The 24,044-nt window shown below is 35.5% G+C and overlaps 1 protein-coding gene across 1 annotated transcript in view; it reads right to left on the bottom strand.

The window, feature by feature from the left end:
* The window catches only part of lingo1a (leucine rich repeat and Ig domain containing 1a), a 54,478-nt gene extending 35,905 nt beyond the window's left edge, over positions 1-18,573 (bottom strand). The window contains 1 exon segment of the mRNA XM_056451723.1: positions 18,131-18,573. The gene's annotated coding sequence lies outside the window, so the exon portion shown is untranslated.
* Between the last annotated feature and the right edge of the window lie 5,471 nt (positions 18,574-24,044).

Raw genomic sequence — 24,044 nt, forward strand, 5'->3', positions numbered from 1 at the left:
CCTTGAACAGCTGCATTTACATCAATAGCTAATTCTAAATAATAAGGCAGTAAATTTTCTTCAAACGTTCAGTTGTAGTTTGAATACATGTCCTTATACTACAGGGCTCGAAATTGCAACCATTTTGGTCGCATGAGCGCCCGAAATTTAATCCATGCGCCCTCATAATATATTTGGGAGCATTTGATTTTCTCTATAAACTTGCTGAATCGCTCTACCCTGCTGCTGTATTGGTTCATATTAGCTGTCAATCACTCAACACTTCCCGCTGTCAGATGACAGGGAGCTTTTGTTACCGCAGAAAATGCAAACGGCTGAAGAATGAAAAGTGCACAGGTTTGCAAGCCTCACTTAAAGTTATAATAGTAATAATAATAATAATAATAATAATAATAATAATGGCGCAGATGACAGCGATCATGACATGAGGTAAATGTTGATCCACCAGCTGAGATCAATTGAGGGTTTTCGGAGAAGGTGCCCGAATCTTGTTGCGTTGCTTTCACTGCGTGTTCAGCGCAAATGTCCGTTAAATATAAAATCTAACACTGTACACATCATCACCAAAGAAACTCGTCTTTACTAAGTTTACACTGAAACTACGGCTCATAACAAAGAGCAGTATTGCGCCGGTGGTCATCGCGAGAATCCTGCTCTGTCTGCTCATAAATTGGTGCTGCTTTATTCCACAAACAGAGAAAAATGAAGATCAGCTCATAACGAGACTGAGCATTTACAATGACCCAAACCAAAACCAAAACTTAAAGAGTGATAGAAGTGAGACTTTTTTGTCCGTTCTTCCTTGAAATGTATATTATTTTGCTATTGAAAGTAATACCATGATATTATACCGTCACCGTTCAAAAGATGAAAAATATCGTGATATTAATTTTAGGTCATATCGCCCACCCCTAACTCACAGTGCGATGTTCAGACCCCACTGCGTTTACCTAAACTAAGCTAACTCTCCCACTCAATTTTTTTTCTTTTGTTATTAATTCTGAACGACAAACTTGCAAATGACACAGTTTTTCTCCCATAGGAGCACCTCCAATTCACATTCTGTGAAGTTTCTCTTCTTGCTTGCTTTTGCCATTGCTTTTTCGTTTGGTTCGGAGTCATTACTATATTTATTAGGGGGAGGAGGCAGGGAGGGATTTTGGTCTCGTGCACGTGCGCTCAGTTTCACGTTAATTCGGATGTGCAAAGAGAATATGCGTGGGATTCGGCGTACGCAGTGTTTCATACATCTGAATTTTTGACTGCGTACGCACATTTACAGCTTTGTCCGTACGCAATGTTTTAGTATTGATTCAACGCAAGTCTTTGTACATGAGGCCCCTGGAGTCATATCACAATATATATTGCAGTACAAGATAATAATGCAATGTTCATTTTTTCAAATATCGTGCACCCCTAATATATATTTATTTATTTAATATCTATATGCAACACACCTATATCAATATAAACTTTTATTTTGGATGCGATTAATCACAAATAATTTTCCCCAGCACTATTTGTTTTCCTTTAGCATTGCTTCAAGTTTAAATATTTTATATACGTAATTCTACCACAGTAATTTTGAATTAACATGCAAAAATATACACTTGTAGATTATTTCACACTCAATCAGTGTCAGACATAAACAAATTGGTAACACTTTACATAAGGATTTATTAGTTCATGCAACGAGCATGAATTTGGATGTTAATAATGCTTAGTAATTGTTAAACTACGCATAATAAATGCTGTACAGGTATTGTTTATACTTAGTTCATGTTTGTTAGTAAATACATCATTGTAAAGTGTGACCAAACCATTGAATGCAACCTTAAAAAGCCTATATATATGTCAGTTTTGAGTCAAGATGTCGATTCGGCTCATTGCGTCTCAATCAAACCCAGTGCGTTCCTTTAAGCCACAGTGACCCCGGTTGATTCCAGCAGGGATTCGATTCACAGAGCCCGTTCTGTCTTCCTGTGAACCCATCAGGGAGTATATGTAGTGGAAATTGAACTATGCATTCATCTCTAATATGGAAAGACTCTTGATATCCCACTGCCATCCATCAACAAGCTTCCTGTCTGTGCCGTATCATCCTTTCTCTCTCTCTTTCTCTATCTCTCTGCAAAACCACAGCCCTGCTTTTTCTTTAACACACACACATGAACACAAACACACACACGCACACACTTAGCTCAGTTTTCAGCAACAGTTTTGTGTCTCTGAATGGTGTTCTGTCTCCAGGCGTCTGCTGAAACACAAACCCTCGGCTGCGATCGCGTCACCTCTGCAACTCTACGATGCTTCTTTTCCTTTTCTTCTGAAGGCAAACCTCGGCTCACTTTCTATTTTAGTCTCTGCCGATTGATTTGGATGCTTCAGAGAAGGAGAATCAATCCTGCGCAACCACAAAACACACACTCGGACACTTCATAGGCATCTGCAGCCATGTTGATTATACGCGAATATTGGCATGTTGCGAAGGGCCTGTTTTATCGTTGCGATATATAATGTGCAGTAAATAGCTATGAAACTATTTAAGGGGTGGGGCTTGGGGACACGCCTCCTTTTAAAAATTGTACACTTTCATAATTTTTGCATAGGATGTATGTAATGAAGACCACAACTCCCATGATTCACCACTCAGTCATGATGTCACCGAAATACACCTTTGTTAGTTGCGAATAAACGCCCTCTAGTGGCAAAAATTACATACTGTGCTTTTAATTGTAGAAGAGGATCAATAATTCACTTCAAAAGACATCTGCAGCCATGTTGATTATATGCGAATATTGGCATTTTGCGATGGGCCTGTTTTATATATAAATATTTATCATGTGATGAATTTATTCTAAATAAAACACATTAAAAATATATTTAAAAAACATATATTTAGGGGTGTTTACCCTGCATTAATACATTCAGTGAAAAGCTGCATAATTAAACTTTAAAAGATTGTGATCTCAAATCAAACCCATGCAACAGGATAGATAAATAATAATGATTTGCATATGTTTATTAATCCTTCGAATTGCTGCATTCAAATCTGCGTTTGATCGAGAGATATTCAGTTCTTACACTTCCAGTTAGTCACAAATGATTAAATAACACAGAAGTACTGGGAGAACAGTTTATAGTTCAGATATAAACACTGATGTTTATGGTAAAGGTTAAAATCAGTTTAATGGAACTTGACGCTGGTGAATGTTGCAGCAATTACATTGTTTTACCAATAGGTGGCGACAAACAACTATGAAAATTATGTTCAATGACTACGTTTTCAAAAATTATACACCTATAATGAAACATGAAGTCTTAGGTGTGAATTGTTGAATCATTAATTGAAAATAAATATGATCTGTTGTTCAAGATGTTGGATTTCTATATTTAGTATTATCAGCAACAGTAGCAAAGATCATTTTTCGTATTGAATATTTTCCTTTTTTCAGCTGGTTCTTTCTTGACTTTTATTTTATTAAGATTACAGGTAATCACAGATTAAGTTCTGTTTGTTAAAACCAATGGTTTTTGCAGTAATATTTTTGTATAAATGAAAAGCAAATGACATTTGTGTCCTCCCTTTATTGCTGATCCAAAAGATAGTCAGATCCGTGACTCAAAAACCGTAGTGTGATCCGAAACCGTGAGATTTGTGATCCGTAACACCACTATTAATTTTATTCAGCAAGGACGCGTTACATTAGCTATGTTTCCATCCACCTATTTTTATGCGCATTTTGGATAAAAAACCAGTTGATGGAAACGCCATGATGCGCATATATTTTGAAAATGTGCATAAAACGTATGCGCATAACTGAGTCTGATAAACTTTTTATTCGATAAGAAAAGATGCGCATGAACTACGATGGAAACACTTTTACCGCACAAATTTCAGTATGCGCAATAAAAAAGAACATGTGATTTTGATATAAGAGATCATGTGATGATGAAAATGTGCGTAAATGGACAAACCAACGGCTGAGCACACTGTAAAACATCTGAACTGTTGTTTTGGTCATTCTAAAACGCCTTACCGCCTTAACTATTATTAGTTTATTATTAATGACTTCCAGAATCAAGAGCGTCTGTGCTCCGTGTCTGACACCTTCAAACGCCACCGCGCGTTCACTGCGTGTCAGGATTGCCTTCTGAGGTGCAAGTCATTTATTAGATGAAGAAAAGATTGAGGCAGCTTCTCCTCCCGCAGTAAATTCAGTTTTTACTGTTGATATTTGGCGCCAGTTAATCAGGAAGTGATGATTTTGTTCGCTTTGACTCGTTGGATGGAAAAAGCTGCTTTATTCGCACGTCCTTAATGCGATAATTTAGTTTTGCGCATAAAGTTCATTCGCATTTTTGGATGGAAACATAGCTATACAAAAAATACTGTATGTTACATGAAATTTGATTTAAAAATGCTGTTAAACTTTATATTCAAACTTTATACTCCACAGCAAATCATCTTTTTACACTGTTACACAGAGGATTTGAAGTAGCGATGCTGAAAATTCAGCTTTGAATCACAGCCAGGCCTAAACTAGGCCTACATGTTACAATGAAAACAGAAATCAGACATTTTTATTTGTACAAATATTTCACAATATTACAGTTTTTGCTGTATTTTAGAATCACACAGTTGCAGCATTGTTGAGCAGAAGAGTCTTACGCTCATAACTGATCTAAGAAAAGGGCTGACAGCAACAGTTGCTATGGCAGGATGTGTCAGCAACATCACTAAGGCGGGGTTTTCCAAAGACTGCTACAGAATATGCAAATGCAGCCCCTTTAAGGCAGATATGACACGCCTCCTCATCTGAGCGTCTCCTGTAAACATGAATTATCCTCTGGTTCAGATCTGGGCTAAACTGCGGGTGCGATCGGCATATTTACCTCACAGAGCAAATCCAGCCGGACTGCTGATGAATAAACAAATCCAATTAAAGAAAGCGTTAGCCTGGGAATGCTTACCTCAGCCTCTTCAATACACACACACGTGCACACACACGCACACACCTTAATGGAGCTTTAAGCAGCATCGCCACTGAGCATCACTGCACGACTCTGCCATCCTGAAGAATTCATAACCACTTTGAACCGGCTCACACACACACCAATCGTACTGATATATACACACTACATACGCACAGATTTATACACACACACACACACACACACACAAACCAGATGGGTGTTGCCATCTCATTCAGCAAGCAAAACCAGCTGCTGAGCTTCCATCGATCTACTGGCCTGAGAGGAATACTGATTACACACACACACACACACACACTGCATTCTGATCCCCAACACGAGGAGAAACATACACACACAAAAATACATGAACAGGACTTTTCAAGCTCCGCCCACTTTGAGACTTTAAGCTCCGCCTACATCATCAAAGGAAATCTGTCCTCAGGAGCAAATCAAGTACTTAAGTTACAAAACAAGCACCGCCCACATTGAGACATCAAGCTCCACCTCCACTGCCAATGGACTTGTCAAATGCAACAAAACGACAGTGAAGGTTAAAGCAAAATATAAAGTTTAAACAGACTGAACCAAATCCTGTGAAACTGCAGCATCAGTGGTACATTATAATAATTTTATAACATTTTATGATTTTAGTCAAAATATGTGTTAGGCTAAAATTTAGCTTTGTATTCAATCTTGTAATTTTTTTATATTATAAAATAATAATCTTAATATTATGACTATTTTTTTAAATTATATATAAATTAAGGATTCAAGCTCTCTCTCTCTTTGAGTGTGTGTATATATATATATATATATATATATATATATATATATATATATATATATATATAAATAATTACTATTAATTATCTATAATAAACATATCAAATAAAATATATTTCAAATATATAGATTAAATTATAATAATTTATTGATATACGTTTTTTTTAAGATTTATTTTTGGCCTTTATTAGATGGTACAGTAATCAGCCGAGCCTTGGCGGGATTCATACTCAGGATGCCCTGAAGTGCTGCCGCACCAAATGTCGGCGCGCTAACCACTAGGCTATTGTTTTTATCCAAATGTATTATTTGGATTATTTAATACAATTAATATGCCAATAAATGTATTTATTTAAAAAAAAAAAACTAAACTGACATTTTAAAATAATAATAATAAATATTATGATTAATAATAATACTTTTTTGTCTAAATTAGAAATTACAAAATGCTAAATTATGATGCAATTTACATAATTGAATAAAACACTGTTAAATAAATCTTTAATTTCATGACAGATCATTTATTGACAAATATATATATATATATATATATATATATATATATATATATATATATATATATATATATATATATATATATATATATATATACACACACACAAATACACAACAGTTCTGTCTGGTTCTCGAATCTGATTGGCTGATAGCCGGTGGATATTTCTTGTACTTGTACAGCCTCTTAACCCTTACTCTGCCCACATGACAGCAGATCAATAAACTCACTACAGTTTGAAAATATTGCATCTGTTGGACAACATAATGTACTTTTGAGGCTTTTTTTATGCAAAATGTAGTTGTTTAGATTGCAACTATGCAGTTTATTTATAAGGATAGTGCCAATTTTAAAATATCTATCATTTTAGAGATTCAGTGCGTTGGCGGCCATTAGCCAGTCATACTGAGCAGAGCAAAAACGGTTGATGTTCCACCACAAGATGGTGACAGAGACCACATAATATGTCCTTAGGGGGGAAAATCTTCAAACAGCTGATCAAATCATTATAAAACAGGTTAATGACTTTCAAAGTCGATCTCTCTCTTTTGAATTTTGTAGTTCTAGTCCTAAAGTGACGTTGGTGAAGTAGGGAATCTGGTGTTCTGACGATGTAGATGTGAATGAGTGGTGGAAAAAAGTAGTTCCTCATTCAAAAGGATTTTTGAGTTTGATATGCATGATTATACTGTCAAACTGTTGTATAAATGCAATATATGCATGATTATGCTGTCAAACTGTTGTAGAAATGCAATATATGCATGGTTATGCTGTGAAACTGTTGTAAAAATGCAATATATGCATGATTATGCTTTCAATCTGTTGTATAAATGCAATATATGCATGATTATGCTGTCAAACTGTTGTAGAAATGCAATATATTCATGGTTATGCTGTCAAACTGTTGTATAAATGCAATATATGCATGGTTATGCTGTCAAACTGTTGTATAAATGCAATATATGCATGATTATGCTGTCTAACTGTTGTATAAATGCAATATATGCATGATTATGCTGTCAAACTGTTGTATAAATGCAATATATGCATGGTTTTGCTGTCTAACTGTTGTATAAATGCAATATATGCATGATTTTGCTGTCTAACTGTTGCATAAATGCAATATATGCATGATTTTGCTGTCAAACTGTTGTATAAATGCAATATATGCATGATTATGCTGTCTAACTGTTGTCCAAATGCAATATATGCATGATTATGCTGTCTAACTGTTGCATAAATGCAATATATGCATGATTATGCTGTCTAACTGTTGTACAAATGCAATATATGCATGATTATGCTGTCTAACTGTTGTCCAAATGCAATATATGCATGATTATGCTGTCTAACTGTTGCATAAATGCAATATATGCATGATTATGCTGTCTAACTGTTGTACAAATGCAATATATGCATGATTATGCTGTCTAACTGTTGCATAAATGCAATATATGCATGATTATGCTGTCTAACTGTTGTACGAATGCAATATATGCATGATTATGCTGTCAAACTGTTGTATAAATTCAATATCACACTCGTAGCAGTGCGATATGGCTGTATATTGTCACTGGTGGGACACTAAGGGACTCGGCCAGCGATCTCGAGCCAATGCACGCCTCCAACCAGTGCCGATATACAGCCATATCGGACTGCTACTCAGTTGCTCATATATATTCTAAATTAAAATTACTAAATGGTGAATTACAATACAATTTAATAAAATACTGTTAATAAAACTCTTTAATTTCATGTAAAATAAGACAGACAGTCTAAGATTTTTTACAAAGGGATTTTTTTATCGGTCTATATGTTAGAAAATATGGCAAGCATACAAAATTAAGCTAATTATCAACAAATGCGGTGAAGTTGTATGTAATAAAACGATAAAACGGTAAAGTTGTATGTACTGTAATAGCTGCTGAAGTGAAGATTTTTGACTCATTCTAAGAGAATAAAAATGATCACCATTGTAATTGACACAAATTGATAAAGTGCGACAAAATCAATGCTTAAAAAGCGCATTCTGCATGTTGTCTTTACATTAGACAAAAAAAACAACATAAAGACCCAAAAACCTCCAAATTGACAACTACATAAAAACTCAGAATCGCCTGCAGTATCTCGCCTTTAAAAAGACATTACGTACAGTTGAAGACGTCTCCATAAAGCCACGTGAAGCGGCAGTTCGGAGCGTTGGATTCATGTTTTTTTGTGATGACTTGGAGGATGTTGTGGAAATGAATTGGCAGTAACGAGCCAGCAGAGCTCATTAGTGTTGCGGGGAGAAGATGCTCTAGGCCTGCTGAGTAAATGTTAATCACAATGGAAGACTCGATGGGAACAGCTTGGAAATGTCAGGTAGTCGTGCGCCGGGCTGTGGGCGCTGATCGGCTTGTTTTATTTAGGTCCGTCTGTGGGCAGTGTTTGTATTGTGACTGGGTGGCTGGATTAAGTCAGTGATAGAATTGTGGATGATACTAAGGCGGTGATATTGCCAATATATACACTATAAAAAAAGCATACACTATGAAAGAATTCCTTCATTTATCCCAATACAAATTAAGTTACAAATAACTTAATTTAAGTGGATTCAAATTTAAGTGGATTGAACAAAAAACAATTAAGTTGTCCCCAAACAAAACCTCAAGAATTGTGTTGATTCAGCTCATTGTAAATAAGTTGTTTATATTATATTATATATTATTTTTGAGTGTGATTCTTTCATGTTGTCGCAGCACTATCAATTTGTGTCAATTACGGTGGTGATCAATTGTTCTCTCAATTTTTTTCTCTGCAAAAATCCTCACTTCAGCAGCTATTACAGTAGATACAACTTTACCGTTTTATTTATGTCTGTATATAAGGTTTTTACAGAGGGATACATTTCAGGGCTCGAAATTGCTACTGTTTTGGTCGCATATGCGCCTGAGATTTTATCTACGACCTCAAAATACATTTGGGAGCATTTGTGTGACCAGTTTTCACTGCAAAATGTTCACCGCATGCGCAGATTTAGGAGACATTTACGCAGAATGCATTTTTACACCTTAAAACGTGAAAAACGTAGCGCTCGGGAATAGTTAAAAACAGTCGCCACATCAACATTCTACAATAAACAAATCCCACAATGTTTCCCCCGCCTTCAAGCTCTTCTGATTGGCGCATTGTTCTAGAACTGAACGAGAACGGATTGGTTAATATCAGCTGTCAATCATTCAGTCAATGCTTTTTGCCTTCAGGTGACGGGATCTATAGCCTTGAAAATGTAAAGCGCTGAAGATGAGAGAATGAAACGCACACTGACAGATTTTGTTTTAGAAACCACCAAAAGTTAAAATAACGGCACATCTGATTAGCGATACACTTTTCAAAGAGTGGATGAGACTCCTAAAGCCATTCACTGTAAAGTCTGTGAGACGGAGCTTTCAGGTAACAGTGTTTGCCACTGAATCTACACAATTTAAGCGCGAGACGTTCCATTTAATCCTTCATTTAATCATCAGGATGATTTCAAATGCAGTAAATCTGTTCAAATAAAACTTGTAACAGTGCACGTAATTTTTGGTGGCAGCAACTAAATTTTGGCTGGTGCGAATACATTTTTATAGTTAGGAGCACCAGTGCACCAGTTTTTACATGCTTGTAGTATTTTCTGAAATATAGAGCAATAAACAATTCCCTTTGTAAAAATCTTAGACTCTTTAAACCTCAAGAATTGTGTTGATTCAACTTATTTTAAATAAGTAGTTTGAACAAGCAGCAAATAATTATTATTGAGTGTAATTCTTACATGTTATCACAGCACTTTATCAATTTGTGTCAATTACAGCGGTGATCAATAATTTTTGGTGGGAGCAACTAAATTTTGGCTGGTGCGACTACATTTGTATAGTTAGGAGCACCAGTGCACCGGTTTTTACATGCTTACAGTATTTTCTCAAATATATGTGAGGGGCAAACTTTTCAAGATGGGTGATGATCATGGTGACCATTTTGAAGTCGACATCTTGGATCCAACTTTTGTTTTTTTCAATAGGAATCAGACTTATTGGCAATTTCTCAAGAAAAACAATGGTGAGCTTGCTTTTAACGCAACTTTATTCTTTTATAAGCCCCCTCACATATACTAATGTGCCACAAACAGGACGTTAATATCACCAACCATTACAATTTTATTAAGGTGTATCTATATAAATGGCCCACCCTGTGGAGCAATAAACAATTCTTGGACTCAATAAAAACACTAAAAAACTTAGACTCTTTAAACCTCAAGAATTGTGTTGACTCACCTCGTTTTAAATAAGCAGTTTAAACAAGCAGCAAACATATTTATGAAGTGCAAAATGTATAAAAAATAAGAAACAAGTTTTTTTTATTTAATATTACACATTTTTGTGCTAGAAATGTATGCAAATGAGTGCATATTTAAATAAACAACACATCAATTGCATAGCCAAACATTTAACAATTTAGAATGCTTGTAATCTCTGCACTTCTTCACTTAAACCAACTGCAGGTAAAAAAAAGTTTTCTGTTTGTTACTACTTATTTAAAATAAGCTGAAGCAACACATTTCTTGAGGTTTTTTGGAGGGACAACTTCCGATTTGTTGCCTATATCTGATTTTTTTGCCTGTCCGTTTACACGCTCTTTTAATTGTGACCTATATCAGATTCATGTGTTTACACTTGCCATACAATTTAAAATATTGCGCACGCATAAAGGCAAGTTCTAGCATCTGTACCACACTAGCCACGATGGAAGAAATTGTCTTGCTTTAGCTCTGCGAAATATGCAAAGTTCACCCAACTTTAAAATGATTTTGAGGAGGAGGGAAAGGGCCGTCATCGCAGCTTATGCCTATGGTTTATATACTGTACTGGTGTCCTCCACCTTTCAGAGGAATTTGTGGGAGAGAGAGAGAGATCTCAGGTCTGTTGGGAGCAAATTGTGGCGACTTTCCTCCTCCATGTTTCCTCTGTTGTAGTTGTTGTTTACCGCGTCAGCATCTCCACATACGCTCTTCCTTTTACGTCATTAAACTGCAGAGAAGCACCACATTGTCGCAAGTTTAATGACGTACAAAACTGAATGCCTCAATAAATCCGATCTGCCTGTTTACATGATAGTCGCATTGTCACACTTCCGATTTATATCTGATTTATTTCCACATATGAAGGAGGCATATTTTCGTGTTTACACGGTCATAGAACAGATCCGATCTGTGTCACATATGAACAAAAAATCAGAATTGGGTCATATATAACTGGCAGTGTAAACAGGGCTTTTGTTTTAAGTGGATTGAACAAAAAAAATTAAGTTAACTTAATTATTTCATGTTGTTGCAGCACTCCAACAATCCTCATTTCAGCAGCTATTACAGTACATACAACTTTACCGTTTTATTTATGTCTGCATTTTAAGGTTTTTACAGAGGGAGACATTTGTAGATAATACACAGAATTTTGTATGCTTGCTATATTTTCTGAAATATATAGATCGATAGAAAAATCGATCAAAAATCTAAGATAAAAATCTTAGACTCTAGAAAGTAAAAATGCTGGGTTCCGCACAACTCCTTCAAGTTGTCCCAACACAAATTGATTAATTTAAATTGTTTACTTGTTTGCAAATTTAAGTTGATTGAACATAAAACAATTAAGTTGTGTTGACTTAGCTCATTTTAAATAAGTAGTTTGAATAACCAGCACAAACATATTTTTTAAGTGTAATAAGTAAATAAAAAGAGGAAACAATTAAAATTATTTAATATTCACATTGTTTGGAGCTAGAAATGTATGCAAATTAGTGTATATTTAAATAAACAATACATCATTTGCATAGCTAAACATATAACAATTTAGGACATTTGTAATACAACACAAAGTCAAGTTTCACAAACTAATTTCGAGAGGCACGTTATATGATCAACTACAGCTGATCCTTATCGCTAATCATTAGCTAGCCTATCAGATCATTCTAAAATTACTATAAATATCCTGCCTAAACTTCATTCCCTATCTTTGTTTTGGACCCCCCCCCTCCTTCCCTTCTTCCTCCTCCTCATTCTATGATTGGGCGACATGGCGGCTCAGTGGCTAGCGCTACTGCCAAAGAGGGCCAAAGGTTCAAGTTCTAATTAAACCAGTCGGCATTCTGAGTTTGCATGTTCTGCCCATGTTCAAGTGGGTTTTCCCCGAGTTCTCCAGTTTCCTCCCAAAATCTAAAAACATAAACAAATTGTAATAACAGTCACAAGCACTTAACACCTATATACTCAGAACCAACATATTAGCCAAAGCATAATCAGGGGCACTCAAGAAATAACTGATCTCGTATCCCATCTAATGCTCATTGACCAGGCTGGACCCTTGGGCTCATCTATCTCCAAGCTCAGGGTTCTCTCCCGGGACAGCATGGCAAACCTGCTATTATAGTCGAGCGTTATCTAAGTGTGAACTCTTGAAATCTCGGCACTTCTTCACTTAAACCAACTGCACAGCTGAAACTACTTAACAACTTAATTGTTTTATGTTCAATCCACTTAAATAAGTAAAAACTAATGCGTTAACTTAATTCCTTCATGTTCTCTCAACACAAATCGATTGTGTGGAACCCAGCATTTTTTACAGTGTCGGTAACTGTTAGCTCATTTTTTAACCCTATTGGTCATACCTTAAAGCATGATATGATGCTGTGGTGTTAAACATCTGCCGGAGAATATCCCTTATTAAAATAACAGAGACAGAAAGAGGCGAAATAATTGAATTGGGATGCAGAGAGCCTGACTGTTCACTAAACAGACAGCGATTTGAATTTCAGGAAACTAATGCAAAACTAATGGATGAAATAATAGTTATTCAGTGGGGCTTTTCTCCTGGGCAAAAAGCATTTCATTTAAAGATTAGCGGTAAGCTGCTCTATTTCTCTCTCTCGCTCTGACAATGAGACTGTAAGTGATTTGACTTTAAAGAGTCGAGGGTAAATGTTTGTGTGTGTGTGTGAGTGAGTGAGTGTGTGTGTGTGTATGCACAACACAGGAAGTCATCAGCAATAAGACATAATGGAATAAGCAACTCCCCTTAATAAGCCCCGCCCTTTTTTTGCATAATGCATTTTTAAGGATTAAAATACTAAACAACAAACCAATGAAACCAAATGCAGAGACTAGAAATGTGCATTCTCTGTGGTGAATCTACATTTTCATTGACTTCATACCTGTTTGAATTTCTTTATCCTACATGGAATAAAGAAAAGCTTCACAGAAGACAAAGTAATCCGATCAGCTTGTTTACAATGTAGTAAGACTTTAGTTTTATTGATTTATTTTCCGTTATAACTCATTCTGTTTAGGTGACAGAGATCTGAAGTAGAATTTGTAATGATTCATTACTTTAAGAAACATTGTTATTTGGAATTATTCTACATTTATTTATTTATTTAAATATTTAGATACTAAGGGCTCTATTTGAACGATCTAGATGCAAAGTCTAAAGCGCATGGCGCAAAAACCACTTTTGCTATTTTAAAGACAACAAAAAAATAACAACCTCATTTAAATGTAATTGAAAAAATAAACCAAATTGGGTTTGTCCACATTTGACTCAACGTTGGGTTTAAAACAACCCAGTACTATAGAGTTCACCAAACCTTCAGCATCCTGCTTTTGCAACTCTTGTGAAACTTTAATACTTTAGTTTTTCACAATCCATAAACAACTTCAGCACGACATTGGGTGAAAGCAAACAATGTCAGATTTCACATTAACTGGTAAACTATTACCAGTAAATGACCCATTTCTCCCTAAAGACTGGTGACTGCGGTCAAACGCTGGGTATCCTGGGAATCGGGGGGGACACGGTCACCTTGTTGGATATACCATTGAAATCCTGCCACATTGTGCTGCAAACGTATTCATCAAGAAGCCCGGTCTAAAGCCAGATATCATCGCTACCATCAAATAAAGCACACGAATCAGAGCTTCGCCCGAGCATTGTCAGAATGACAACATTCAAACCTACATCTACATCATATTATTTGCACACCGGCACAATGAAAGTGATTTCTGTTGACACAAAGCCAATTGATTCTCTTTTATTGCACCGTCGATTACATTTGTAAAAACCAACGACCACAATGAAGCGCACATTATGTGTTTCGCCAATGGAGAAAGGGTCAACTCTTTGAGCGTTGCCACGTCAAGCCTGCTTTCAATAAATGCCCACGTGGGTGTAACAAATGGCGAGTGCGCTCATCCAAACCCTGCGCTCCAATTGTTGTGTGTATGCAAGCTTTTATTCACCAAGGCCTTGAATTCACAGCTCACATTGAGGAAGTGATATTTGGACCAGTATTTTTGTGGGAAATCTTTCAGCTCCTGTGAGATTTATATGAAGAACTAATCCAACAGCAGCAGACATTACGGATAACTCACACACACACACACACACACACACACAACCCGATATAGACCAAGCCAGCTGGGTTGAAATTGCCCAGACTGATTTAATATTCTGTGTGGACGGAGATACCGCGGCACCTGCCATCAAATCCTCAACTCCAAAATCAGATCGATTCAGAAATCAACTTCACTGAATGGCAAGGCACTTATTTAAGACAGCTGCTCATGCTTGAGTGCTTGGGCCAGCTTTTTGGGGTGTGTTCACACTTGGCACGTTCAAAACCAAACTCTGCTTCGACCGCTCTGTTGATATGGTTCATTTGAATAAGTGCGAACGCTGCCAATGCTGTAGTTTGATTGGATATCAAAGCAACGCTGAACAAATTCTAGCTGTGGGACTCACTAGTCCCCACAATACCATATTGTCATGATACAATGTTATTGGGATTTTAAATATATTGCAGTATCACAATTTATTACCATTTTCCAACTTCAAATTATGCCACAATGGAGAACATCAACAAGGCAACATCTGTTTTAACTAAACCCTAAACCCTAACTGATCCTACCCATCAGATTACACTGTGTTTGAATGGTTCTAAGGTTGGGGTTAGGGATTAGGAAGGTTAGGGCGATATTACAGCTTCATATCACACTACTCCACATTAAAATGTGCACCTTGCATCATTACAATGTGCTACCTACTTTTTCAATGTGAAGTAGGACAATCAACAGAACACCGGGTTTCACCTCACAGCAAGAAGGTCGCTAGTTTGAGTCCCGGCTAGGAGAGTTGGCAGTTCTGAGTTTGCACGTTCTCTCCATGTTTGTGTGGGTTACCTCTGGGTGCTCCGGTTTCCCCACACAATCCAAAGACATGCGCTATAAATGAATTGGATTAACTAAATTGGCCAAAGTGTATGAGTGTGTGTGTGTGAATGAGAAAGTGTATGGGTGATAATCAGTGTTGGGTTGCAGCTGGAAGGGCATCCACTGCATAAAACATATGCCAGAGTAATTGGTGGTTCATTCCTCTGTGGTGGTCCCTGATAAATCAGGATCTAAGCTGAAGAATAGTGAGAGAGTGAGGACCGGGTTTCCCCGATAATGATGTTTCTTGACTCTTAAGAGCGTTCTGTACATGAAATGTTATGAAGGATTGTTGTAATTGCATGTGTGTTTCCCAAAATTTCACACAACATTATCTTGAGCACACCAATTCCACATGCTACTTAGGAGTTGCTGTCCATTTCCAAAGTGGTGAAACCTTATATGGAGTCGGATCCTGAATGTTTAACCCAATATTTGTCATCTCATGTGGATTAGCAGTCAAGACAAGTCTATATAAAGCAGCTACCTACACTCTCAGAAATAAAAGTATGCAAGCTCTCACTGGGGTGGTACCTTTTCAAAAGGTACAAATTTGTACCTTAAAGTTCCATATTTATACCTCAAGGGTACATATTAGTACTTAAAAAGTACAAAAGTGTTCCTCTTAAAATTTTTTAGGTACTAATATATACTTTTGTGGTACCAATATGCTTTTGGGAGATGCAGCCCAGAAATATGTTTATCTCCCTTTGAATTTATTGCTGCAGAGCAAATAAATGGGATTATTGAGCAGAAAGTGACCAACACTTCAAAGAAAACCTATATGCACCTTTCTGCGATCCGCCATCTTTGTTTTACCAACTTACAGCATGATGAAGATGATCCAAACTACCAAAAATTAACCTAACACAACAATCTACTGCATGGACAGTAAAGAAACCGGTTTTAAAATTCAACCAAATAGTATAATAAAATATTGCCTATATGAGCATCTGATTTATCTGATATAAAATCTCTATATTACGGTCTATCGATATGTTTCCCCACCAATACCAAATACAGTACATCTAAACTACTAAACACTTAATGTCGCAATATGCAGTCATAAAAAGGTCAGAAAACTCAAAAATACCAGTTTCTTCTTATAGTAGACAAAAACATTCAATGCAGGCTTCAGAAATGTGTCCTTAGAGCAGTGTGTGTGAGATACTATTATGACTCCTTTGGACAATTTATAAACCCTCATGAAATGTCACCTAAGAAAACATGCATTTACAACGAGCACATTTAGCTCAGTGTTCATATTGTTTGAATGCTTGGTATGGTTTGCAGCAAAACATACATTACATAAGCATGATTATGAACGTTAAGTGAACCAAGATTAAATACTGTATATATATTTCTCATTGGTCTGGACCAAATGGAACCAAATTACAAGCTTGAACACACCCTTAAATGATTCTGAAATAACCTTCAGCAACTTTTTCCTTAAAGGGACAGTTCATCCAAAAATTAAAATAAATAAATAAATAAAAACTGTTTTGATTATTTTCTTACCCTGCATTTGTTCCACACAAGGTGGATTTTTCCCCCATTGACACTTTAAAGAATGTATTTTAAGAAAAGCTAATATAACCCATTGACTTCTAGATGTTTTTGGAGTTCAATAGAAAATATTAAAGCATTGGAAACATTTGAGGGTGAGTAAATGGAGAGCAAATTTCCATTTCTGTGTTAACTATCTGTTCTTTAAGCCTACATTTGATTTTGACTAGGATTTTTGTATGTTTATGTGGTCATAACATTCTAAAAAGACTTCGATTGAATCAATCCATATGCACATTATTGAGATATCACCTTTTATCCATAAACGTCTATCTACATTAACTCATATTTTAGGCATTAATTTGAAGGCCTTGCGCAGAATGCTAGGCTTTATATCAAATCAGGTTATAAAAAAATCCATTATACCGGGGCATTTTTAACCCTGAGAACCCCTTAGTTTCCTAATATGTCAAACGGATTTCTCCCAGTGTGATGAAATATTTGTCGTCTGCTCAATAACTACATGACAAAATCATTAATCTAGAAAAATGTTTCATAGACAACAACTGATCTACATGGTAGTGTTAATTGTCTGGAATCTTGACAATATGAAGTCTGCCAAAGATTTATCTGTAAGATGGATACTGTGATAATATGAATAATGTAAGGTAGTACAAGATTTACATTAAAAACATGGCTACAGTAATTATGTTACTGTCATTTGAAGACAAAAATGCACGCACACACACACACACACACACACACACACACACACACACACACACACACACACACACACACCTACGTATATATATATATATATATATATATATATATATATATATATATATATATATATATATATATATATATATATATATATTTACACACACACACACACACACACACACACACAAACACAGAGATACACACACACGATATATCATAAGATATTATTCACCGACATTACTTTCGTGTATGCGTGATGCTGTTAAATAAATGTACAAGACATTTACCTATCACACACAAACACACGCACACACACATTTAAATCTGAAGCGTTGTGAACTTACAGCATCATTCCGTATCTCCGCAATACAATATGTTCATCCTTTAAAAGGCGACGATCCGTCCAGAAACACCGCGGAAAGTGCTAATATCCGTGTGTGACAAACCCTTCATATGATCAATCCCTCACAGGCACAAACATATAAACTCTCTTCATGCGATCACGGACATCATTATCATCTTCATCAGCGTCATCTGTCGGGCTGATCGATGAGCTCGAGGAGTCGTTCAGATATTCTGATATCCTCCGTCTGTCCTATTAAAATCACGGCAGTGTTTCGGTTCTGCTCCCGTCTGCAGTCTGGACTCACCCAGCGCCGAATGAGAGCACCTCACACACGCGCACGAGCACGCGCGCAAACACAGAAACGCGCGCGCGTCTCCAGTCGCGCTTATTCAGTCTCCAAAATGTCTGAACAAATAAACTACACCGAGCTGTTCGTGAGAAAGAGGTTCTTACGTAAATACTGAGAGGAAACTTGTCTTTTGCCACGACATTTTACCACGAGGTGCGTATTTCCCGCCCAAACATCAGTAAGTAGCCTACAGTTACTGTCAAACATATGAAGAATAATCGATCTTTATTGTATCAGGAACATTTGTTACGTTAGACTATCTATCTATCTATCTATCTATCTATCTATCTATCTATCTATCTATCTATCTATCTATCTATCTATCTATCTATCTATCTATCTATCTATCTATCTATCTATCTATCTATCTATCTATCTATCTATCTATCTATCTATCTATCTATCTATCTATCTATCTGTCTGTCTGTCTGTCTGTCTGTCTGTCTGTCTGTCTGTCTGTCTGTCTGTCTGTCTGTCTGTCTGTCTGCCGACAATTTTGCTTATAAGCTAATTGTTTTAAGCAATATCCAACACAAATCACAGTACACAAAAAGTACATATCCTTACAGACAACATAGCAAGCTATATTTTGAAGTTTCCTAGTCCAAACATGTATATCTAAATACACATTTCAAATGTATTCATTCAGTTGTTGTTGTTGTTTTTATCCCAACCAACTTATGAATAGTATAGCTATTGGCAGAATGCTGAATAAATATGGTAATCAAACAGTACAGTTTTTAAAGTCACATCACCTTCAATTCCTCCATATTTATGACCAAAAAGCAACAGTGGGGATTTTTAAAACACCTGAGAAAAATATCGATCAGCGGTCCAAGTCTCAGGAATAATTTAAAGGCCTGCAAATCTGTAGTCAGCACAAACATTGCCAAATTTGACACATACGCCCAACGTTCACATACTTTCCATCGCTATACATTGCGAGTGAGGTCTTTAAGGAGCCCTTTTTTTTGAGGTCTTTTTTTCATTCAGAAGGGCATTGTAGGCTGTGAGTATGAGGTCAAAATAATAATGTCAAATGATATAATCTTCATAAACCTCCATATTTATGACTAAAAAGCAACAGTGGGGAATTTTAAAAACACCTAAGAGAATTATCGATCAGCGGTTTTGACCCGTCCAAGTCCTAGGAATAATTTAAAGGCCTACAAATCTGCAGTCAGCACAAACATCGGCAAATCTGACACATGCCAATGTATACTTTCTGTACAGATCATTTATGCAAAATTGATAATTTGCCAAAAATCAATCATGCCATTTATGTTCATTACCCTTAAAGGCTTAGTTCACAGAAATCTTACTCAATATTTACTCTATCTTAAGTGCTTAAAAACCTTTATGTGTTTCTTTATTCTGTTGAACACCATAGAAGATCATTTGAAGCCTGTAACCATTGACTTCCCTAGTAGTAAAAACAATATTGAAGTCAATGGTTACAGGTTTCCAACATTCTTCAAAATATCTTCTTTTGGTGTTTAACAGAAGAAAGACACTCATAAACATCTGAAACAAGTAAAGGGTACGTAAATGATGACAGAATTGTCATTTTTTTGGAGTGAACTATCCCTTTAAATGATTAATTTAATAAGATTTTAGTTAAAATAATGATGTTTCAAGAAAAATCTGAGGTAAAATTTTCGGACTTAATGATAATTTCATACAATAAACATGAAAATAATATAGTATTACCTTCCAAAAGCTTCATTGAACCACCTACTGCACTTTTTATGCTAAAGAAATCGTCCTGATAGGTCTTTTTCTGGCTGATGTTTGACTGCAGTACCGCACATGAGGTGTTGGGGGCACTGTTGCTCTCACGCAGATTTTCTGATGCCTAAAAAACATGCAGTTTCTGGGCACCTTAAGCATCTGCCTGAAGAAGCTGTTTGAACACAATGGCTGTGAGCAGCATAAACAAACGGCCTCCCGTGACATAACAGCTGTCTGTTTAAATTCATAGGGGTCAGTGCACATCACACGCACCCATAACTGCATTCAGTAAATGGGCGGCCCAGGATTTTCAGCTCCGCTCTGCGTGATAAATCAGATTAAAGCTGCGTTCAGGAGATTTTTCAGACAGACGTATGCCTGGATCGATGGTCTTATTCCGACCGGGCTGCATTAACAGATGAGTTATGACTGATTTCTGCAGACGCTACGACTATGCAAAGACTAAACCTGCAGGACGGAAGTCACTTAACGCCTAGCGCTGTGTGTGTTTGTGTTTGTGTGTGTGTCACAGCTAACAAGAGCCTCGAGTTATTAAAATGAACTTCTCGACGTACAATGTATCATCTGAGAGGATGAATTAAGGCTGTGCAATTCAATACAACTCAGGGAATTGTAAATTTTAGATGGTTTTGATTTAATTATTATTTCAAAATAAGTCATATAATAAAAAAAAAAAAGGGAGTGACAGTGGAGCAGTGGGTAGCACAATCACCTCACAGCAAGAAGGTTGCTGGTTCGAGCCTCGGCTGGGCCAGTCTGCATTTCTGTGTGGAGTTTGCATGTTCTCCCCACATTGGCTTTTATTCTAGCTGAAATAAAACAAATAAGACTTTCTCCAAAAGAAAAAACATTATCAGACATACTATAAAAATTTCCTTGCTCTGTTAAACATCATTTGGGAAATAATTCTCGAAATAAATTCAAGGGGGGGCTAATAATTCTGACTTCAACTGTATATTGCCTTACTCCTATTATCACGTCATAAATCAAGCAACAACATAAAATTTAAATGAATCACATAATATTTACTTTAAATAATTTGTATCTGTATCCCTGATCCTATTACCATTTCATAATATTATCATTTAATAATATGTAAAATAGTTTCAACGTTTTGTATGAAAATACAATGTTTAATAACATGATTAAAAATGTATATTTATATTTAAATATTTTGAATTATTTGATACAAGCAATAAAAATTTCAATTTAATGCCAATAACATTAGTAATAAACTATTAAGTATAATTATATATTTAGTAATTATATAATAATAATAATAATAATAATAATAATAATAATAATTAATACATAATAAAATACATAATACACAAATTAAATAAAACAAGGTTCTATAAATAATAAAACATAATATAATAAAAATTATTAATATTATTATAATTATATAATTCTCTATATAATAAAAAATACATAATAATTATAATAAATAAGTGAAATAAAAATAATTATAACAAGAACCATGTTAGTTGGTTGGTAAAGCATAAATAAAAATGACATATATTTTATAATGATATGATAATATTTATATATTTTTTCATTAATAAATTACATACAGTAACAAACTTATGAAACAATAACATTTACTAACTGACTTGAATTTCATCTTTATTTTAATGTATGTTGCCTTTTCTTATTATTTCTCATAATTTCTTATTCTTAAATCAACAAAAAAACAATTAAATTTCAACTAATCATCAAAATTACATTAAATTGATTTAAAATTTGTATTGGTATCCCTGTTCCTATTATCAATTTATAAAATCAACAACAAAAAACCTGCATGTTCCATATAATTCATAAACTGTAATACAATTCAGCTCCGAAATGGAAAAGTCTGTGATGTAATTTAAAGCAATCCATTTGGCCTTAACATTAGAAACAAAAAATCCCAGGTAAACTTCAGTAAACTGTTGCAAAAGTGACTACGAGACAAACAAGTAGCGACAGATGTTTTCTCTAGTACACTCTTTTCTGAAAGCCTCGCTTCACTCAAGAGACAGGTAAACTATCAGTCTGAACATTCAACTTACAGCGCGTAAAACTCTGTTATTTACTCGCCCAAGCCTATTTCGACTCTCATTTGGAGCTGGGCGTCTGCTATGCCTTTCTCTCCGTCTGATTCTTTGTGACTGGGGGAAAATGAGAGCGACAGCGATAGAGCCGTCAGCGAGCAGAAAACAAACATCAGAATGGCATCTTCCAAACCCACATGATTTATTTCACAGTTAATGTCGCAACAGCATGACAAATCGGAGCGGTTTTGTAAGGCGCCGGGACGTCGTGATGAGGGCAGGCGCATATTAGGCCTAATCTGACGTATGAGCGACACTTGATATGATCTACAAGTCCAGTGTGACACAAACTCCGTCTGCACCCACAACGCCTTCACTTTCACAATAATCCTGTTTTTTTTTTTTTTTGCTCTCTCCATCTCGCCTCTTTCCAGGGCTAGAAAGGTCATGGTGAAGCTCGCAATCCAACACAAGACTCTCTTACTGCAGAAACGAATGGCTTCTGCTGACAGAAAAGACAGATTTTCGACTATTATCCACACTGTGTCTTACTCTTGTCTAGCCAGACTTTTGACTAGCAGCATTAAACTATTTTGGACAAAACTCAGCCATCTGATTGACCATCTGAGTGTCTTTTGGAAAAAAACTAAAAATAAATGAACAGTTTGCTGCACTTTCTGCAAATAGTTTTAAAATAGAGTAACGTGCACTGTAAAAAATAATATATTTTACAGGTAATTGTCTGTATTTTTTTTACAGAATTTTCCATTTTTTTTTCATTATACACTGAAATACCAGTTGTTTTACAGATATTTTCTGTAATAATAAATTCTAACATAAAATTTACAGTTATTGCTTGTATTTTGGTATTACTGTATTTTCTGTTTTTTAAAGGAAATTTTCTGAGGAAAACGATGACATGTTGAATACTTATTTTCCCCATTGTGTGTGTGTGTGTGTCTGTGTGTATATATATATATATATATATATATATATATATATATATATATATATATATATATATATATATATATATACATGGTAGGTTGGTAAAGCATAAATAATAATGAAACAAAAATGTATAAATGTAATGTAGATGTTTTTTTTTTATATTTCCCAAATGATATTTAAAAATGCAAGGAAATTTTCACAGTATGTCTGATAATATTATTTCTTCTGGAGAAAAGCGGAAACCATTGCTCATTCACCAACGTCACTTTAGAGCTAGTATTTGAATGATTCTCTAGCGTAATGTCTAAAGTGATGACAAAACAGGTGATTTTGCTCACATTTTAAGATTATAAGGCTGAACGGCATGAAATGTCTACAGAGAATTCCCAGTATTCCTCTGTTGCAATCGGGATATCACAATAACTAACCCCGAAAAAGCCAAAGCAACGCAAACACTAGCAGTTGTGTTTGCGATAAGGAAAAACGCTAAACACATGCAGGCATTTCTTCTTTCTTTTTTTTTACTGAACTAGCCTAGAGTAACGAAAACAGGAGACTCATTAGAAACAAACAAATGGCCAACCAGTAACTCAGGGTTAGACAAAGAGTGCCCAACACAAAATACACACATTCCTGATATTTGAGTCTCACACTCAATACACTAGAGTTACTATGGTATAAATACAGCACTACAACATAAAAAAGCGAGATCAACTTAGATTGTCACTCACTAATTTTATATTGTTTTGATCAGCTGTATATATTCAATGATTTTCATAATGATACAGCAGATTTGGTATGCTGGTCATGATTGATTGAATAATAAA

This window comes from Danio aesculapii, chromosome 25 (assembly GCF_903798145.1).
Source record: "Danio aesculapii chromosome 25, fDanAes4.1, whole genome shotgun sequence".
NCBI classification, from domain to species: domain Eukaryota; kingdom Metazoa; phylum Chordata; class Actinopteri; order Cypriniformes; family Danionidae; genus Danio; species Danio aesculapii.